Genomic DNA, 6,053 nt, shown 5'->3' with positions numbered 1-6,053 from the left:
CTTGGATAAACTGAGAAAGGAATTTGTTATTTCTAAGGTTACCTCTAAAGAAATAGAAACATATGTGTCATATTCTAATCAGTGAAGGGAAGAAGATATAATAGACAAAAAATACTGAGTCGAAAGTGGGGTAAAGCCCTGGCTGGTGTGGCTCAGTAGGTTGGGCATCGTCCCATGCACCAAAAGGTTGCCAGTTTGATTCCCAGTCAGGGCACATGCCCAGATTGCAAGCTCGATCCCCAGTGTGTGGTATGAAGGAGACAGCTGATTGATGTTACACTCTCACATCAACATTTCTCTCTCTCAAAAAGTCAGTTAAGACTCTTAAATAAAAAAAAAGTGGGGTTAAAAAAGAACATAATGGGTGAGACACATAGGAAGCACAAAATAAGATAATAGTCATAAATTTAAATAATCAGTAATTACTAGGCATTTTTATGGGCTAAAAGATGGGAAAATAATTCACACAAATTCTACCCAAGAAGGCTGGTGCTGCTATATTGACACTAGACAAAATGGACTTAAAGGTAAAGGCATTACAATGGTAAACAGGAACACTTCGTTTTTTCGTAACGACAAAAGCTTCAGGTCATAAATTAAAATACATACCAATTTTAGAACTGTATGCACCTAAAACAGCCTCAAAATCAGAAGCTAAAAAGTGATGGAACTACATGGGCAAACAGATCATTTAAATCAATCTGCCCACAATCCTAGTGTGAAGTCGTTAACACGCCTTTCTCAGTAATCATTAGGAGAAGCAGATTGTTTTTAAGACAGGAAAGATATTTGGCCAATATGTTTAATTTGACGTGATGAATGCTGTAGCTCACTGTATCCGGTGACTGCAGGAGACACATCCTTGTCCCCGGGCTATCGCTGAGACACCAGGGCTCAGGGAAGAGTCCTCACTGGTCCAGCAAGACTCGGTGGAACAAGGCCTCAAGGTGAGTCTCCCGTTTCCTATCTCTAATTTCCTCCTCTTCCTGGATGCTTGTAGCCTCGCTCTCCTCTCCAGTACAAACGCCTTTGTCCCAAAGCCACATCCGGCTTCCTACAGCCAGCCCAGCCAGGGTGACATTGTTGAAGGCGGAGGTGTTACCAAGGAAGGAAGGCATCAGGAAGCAAGGCGGGAAAAGGCATTGTTGCCTGCAGCCTACAGGCTACAATTTGCCAGAGGAGGAAGCCTCCAGCAGTTGGGTGTGATTGGCTGATTGTTCCCAACCCGCCCCAGGGAGCTGGAAGATTCAGGCTTACGAAAACTCAACATCCTTCATCACTGAAGACAGTGGCCTTCCCTGGCCCACGGAGAGGAAGGAGGTATTCTGGGCGCCACGCTAAAAGTGGTCTTTTGTGAATGGGAAAGGAGCACAGATGCAGGTGCCTTAAAGGGCCAAGTCTATCTGACCTAGAGGTGGTGGCTGAGCAGGTGGCGTGGGGCCACTGCAGAAACCATGTCCCTGGGGAGTTAGACAATCGAGAATGTGGCCAGCAGACAGCTGGTTAACTCAGCAGACTTCTCCTCCAAGGTGCCCGGAGCCTCAGGTACTGAACTGTGCGTAGGCCAGTCAGTCTGTCCCTATGTTAACCGGCCATCCTGAAGGCATTTCTGGCAATCCCCCACTTCTCTCCCTCTAGTTAGTCCTCAGTGTTAGGCCTTGGCTGATAGGGGCTCCATGCCATTTTGTTCAGGTGTACCTTTGTGCGTTGGTAGCGGTTCAAATTAGAAGAGCTCACACACCAAAAAAAAAAAAAAAAAAAATTATAGTAAATTCATTCATTCACCAAATGTTCATTAAGCAGCTATCCTAGTCCAGACACTTGGAGCACTCCCTATGAGCGAAGCACGATGCCATGCACCTGATGCAACCTTCAGAGTAGCCCTCTAACGTAGGTGTTATGATTATCTCTGGACAGATAAGAACATGGAGGCTCAGAAAGGTTGAATGATGCATCCAAGGTCATGCAGCAAGTATAGACCTGGGACCTAGAGCCTTGCTTTTGACCGCAGCGTTTCCAAGGTGAGTAGACCTGATTGCAATTACAAGTCATCAGCACCTGGGAACTCCCAGCAGCCGGAAGGGTAATTTGAGGGAGGCAGGCAGGGTTGGCGCATCCAAGGTTTAGATGGAGCATTTCTGGGCTCTGTGATTGTAATTGTTCTGGTGCAGGGGTCCTCAAACTACGGCCCTCGGGCCACATGCGGCCTGCCGAGGACATTTATCCGGCCCGCCGGGTGCCGCTGCCTGTCCTGCTTAGCAGCCGACTCGTCCCGGGCCCGCAGTGCGCATAGGAATTTGTTCATAGTTTTTTTAAAAAACTGTAGTCCGGCCCTCCAACGGTCTGAGGAACAGTGAACTGGCCCCCTGTTTAAAAAGTTTGAGGACCCCTGTTCTGGTGTGTCCTGAGCAGGCAGGCTGCAGCCTCCAGGGCAGACAGAACGGCATCTTGGGCATCTGTCCTCCAGCTGCACCTGTGCAGGCACATAAAGCCCAATTAGTGACCACGGCCTCAGCTACCTGCCTGTGAGGACTCGATTCCAGCCTGTTTTCCAGCCGTCGGGAAACAGTAGCACATGTGTTTTCTCATTGGGCCTGGGAAGGGGCTTCGCCCACATCTTTTCCGTCCCCGCAGGGGAAGGCATTCCAGCAGGGAGAATTCCTTTCCCAGGGAGAGGATGAGCCAGGAAGGGCAGGTTCGTTCTAGACAATACCCTCCGGGGTGATAGCAAGTGGAGTCCAGCGAGCTTCCCAGAGGCCCAGGGAAATGGGGCCAGGAGGCCGAAGTGTCTGCTTTTGACAAGGAGTGAGCAGGTGGCAACACACAAACAGAGGAAGTCTGTGATTAAAAGAATGGACAGGACATGGCCCCAGAGCCACGGGGTGAGAGGGGCCCTGGCTGTGGAGACAAGACCGGGAAATTACTCCTTAGGAAGGGGTGGGGGCAGGGCCAGTCCTGCCTACGTGGGGCTCTGACCACCGTTTCCTGGCAAAAACAAATGCCTCTGGGCCACAGGAAACAGCCCCGTTGAAGTGTGAGGAATCAGAAGGGGAAGCCGCTTTGTAAACCCCAGAATTCTCTACAGGTGCTGTTTGTTCTCATTCTCCTTCCAGGTATTCACTTTGGAAACTGTAACAGGTGGTAAGGCAGGTGCAACAAAGACACAGGAGAGCAAATGTGGATGCCTAGAGTTAGAAAGAATGTTGACTATGGGAGCGGGAGAGCGTGGATGTGGATTCTTGGAACAAACTCAGCTCAAACCCACCCCCACCCCCTACCCTGTGGGAAACAGCCTGGGAGGCATTAGCTGCCTCAGACCCATTCAGAACCCTACCAGGCCCTGCCTGCCCCTAGGGAAGGCCTGGAACAAGCAACTTATTTTATCAGGAGGGGAGCACCTGTTTTATTCATTCTTTTATTCATTCAACCAGTGTTTATTGGATATCTATTGTGTGCCAGGTCCTGTAATAAAAAATGTGATTATAACTCTGGTAAGGACCATAAAAGAGATGTACACAGTGCCAGAAGGGCCTATAATCGGGATATATAAGATATATAATCAGTTATATAAGGGCCTATCATTAGGATAATAGAACTGATAAAACTGAGGAAGAGTTGATAATGAAGCTGAGTTCCAAAGGATGAGTGGACATAAATTATATAAACAGGAGTAACCCAGGTGAAAGGAGTGGTCTGTGCAAAGACCCTGCAAAGAGAGAATCGCTTGTGTATTGGTTAGATTTTACTGCATAACAAGTTACTCTAAAACTTAGCGGCTAAAAACCCACAATTCTGTGGGCCAGGAACCTGGCTGGGTTCAGCCAGGGAGTTCCAACAACCAGGTAACGTTGTGGCTGAAGCTGGCAGAGGCGCTCTTGTGCACCTGTGTGGACCGGCTGCCCACTGGCTGGGGCTCTTTGGTTCTTCCCCTCTTGGTCTGTCCTTCTCCAGCACGCTACCCTGGCCTCCTTCCCATGACAGTGCAAGGCAGTCAAAAAGGACAAGCTCCGAAGCTCGGGTACTCTTCACGTCTCTGCATCCATCCCATTTGCTATCGTCCCATTGCCCAAAGCAAGACACATAGCTAAGCCCAGAGTCAAGTGTGAACAAATTGGGGGCTGGAACTGCAATAATTTACCTCTGTGTGTTCAAGGAATTGCAAGAAAGTGGGGAAACCAGAGAGTGGAGAGTAAAGAGGAGCGCGTGGCACGGAAAAGCCAGAGGTGGGTGGGAGCCAGGACATGCAAGGCCTCCAATAGCACAAAGAGTTGGGTCTTTGCCCTAAAAGCAGGCAAGCCCTCTCTGTCTTGTGGGTTTGGTCAGCATAAATAAATCCCTGAAGGCTGAACTGCCTTGGGTGAACTAGTAAAATGGATTTTCTAAGCTTCAGAAGCAAGGGGCAGGATGTGGGGCATGGTCCACCCCACACATCCCTGCCCACAGCCCACATAGATGTAAATGCCCATGCCTTCCCACCGCTGTGCCCCAGCACCTCCTTGTCCCTCAGCTGGGAACAATCTTCTCACACCCTACCTAGGGCCAGTTCCTATCTCCCAAGACTCAATTCAGGCACCACCACCTCAGAGAAACTCTCCCTGACGTCTCTAAGCCCCAAGACAAGGGACACATCAAATGACACCAGGAGGCCTAGGGAATAAGTCTGGGACTTACTATATTGGCCTTGTGGTTTCTAAAACCAGGTTGGCGCATGACCCAGCCCTACCTATATGGCACACACTTGTGGGCACAGTGCTTTGCCCACGCTGTAACCTTTTTATGTTTAACACCCACTAGACTATCTTTCTTTAGGGAGTGCCCATAACCTCAGAGCCCACACATAGAAAAGTCAGAAACACTTGAGTGAATGAATGAATGAATGATTCCATCACTAAACAGGACTTTCTTCTGAAAGCCCCAGCCAGTGTTATTAAAGTCTTTTGTCATGACAGTTGAGGGGAGGGTGTCTTTCCAAGAAGGCCAGAAGCTCCAGTGTCTCCCTTCCAGTTCCAACGTAAAGCCACCCACCCAGAGGAGAAAAGCCCCCTGGTTCTGGAGCAATCCAAGGCATGGCAGTATGGGAGTAAGAGAAGGGGGTCCTTGGGAGACAAGTGCTCAACATCATTTACTGTAACAGTGTGAAGAGCGGCTACAGTGTTTGGACAGGTTCATACCTCGGACTAATGAGAGGACACAGTCCTCTCATGGCCACGTGCAAGTCCCAGCTTGGAGGGCAGAGCCCTCCCAGCACAATTATAGCCAACAGCTGTAGTTGTAAGCCTGACCCTATGGTCCGAACATGTGGCCCCATGTGCCCGCCGCCCGGCCTAAGTGATATAGGCTGCAAGTAAACAAAGCTTGATCAGGTGCATGTAATTGAGTAGGATCGAAACCCAGGAGATTGTTGTAAACATCTTGACCACACCCTTACTTTGCCTCGTGGCATCTGCTATAAAATAAAGACACGGCTTGTGGGCGTCGTTGCCGTCTCTCAGAGAAACAGTGTCCCACTGAGACCCAGCTTTCATTCTCTTGTCTGTCTTTTCTCAATCCTTCACCGCCTCCACTCAGGTTCACCCTTTGGCCATGCTGGCACAGCACATAACAGGGAGAGAGCCAACCTTCGGTGGCCTCCACTGGAGCAGGTCTTCCCTGGGTGCTAGAACAGCTGACCAGGGGCATGTGGGAGGCACTGGTGCCAGGAAGCCAACCCACAGGATAACTCATTCACCACAAGCTGGAGAAGCAACCCCTGTGAACCAGGGCTGAGAAGTGGGCCCCAAAAGCTCCAGGCCCTGCCCACCAGTCTTAACAGAGATGTTTCCATACCAGCTTCCTGGTCTTGAAACATGAGGGTTTAAATCAGCCGTGGGCAAACTACGGCCCGCGGGCCGGATCTGGCTGTTCTATCCGGTTCTCTTGCTCTCCCCTCCGCTCCTTTACTTTGAATTTATATTAGTTCACACAAACACTCCATCCATGCTTTTGTTCCGGCCCTCCGGTCCAGTTTAAGAACCCATTGTGGCCCTCAAGTCAAAAAGTTTGCCCACCCCTGG

Source organism: Plecotus auritus (assembly GCF_963455305.1).
Source record: "Plecotus auritus genome assembly, chromosome: 9".
In the NCBI taxonomy this organism is placed as follows: Eukaryota; Metazoa; Chordata; class Mammalia; order Chiroptera; family Vespertilionidae; genus Plecotus; species Plecotus auritus.
Note: the sequence above shows the minus strand (reverse complement) of the source record.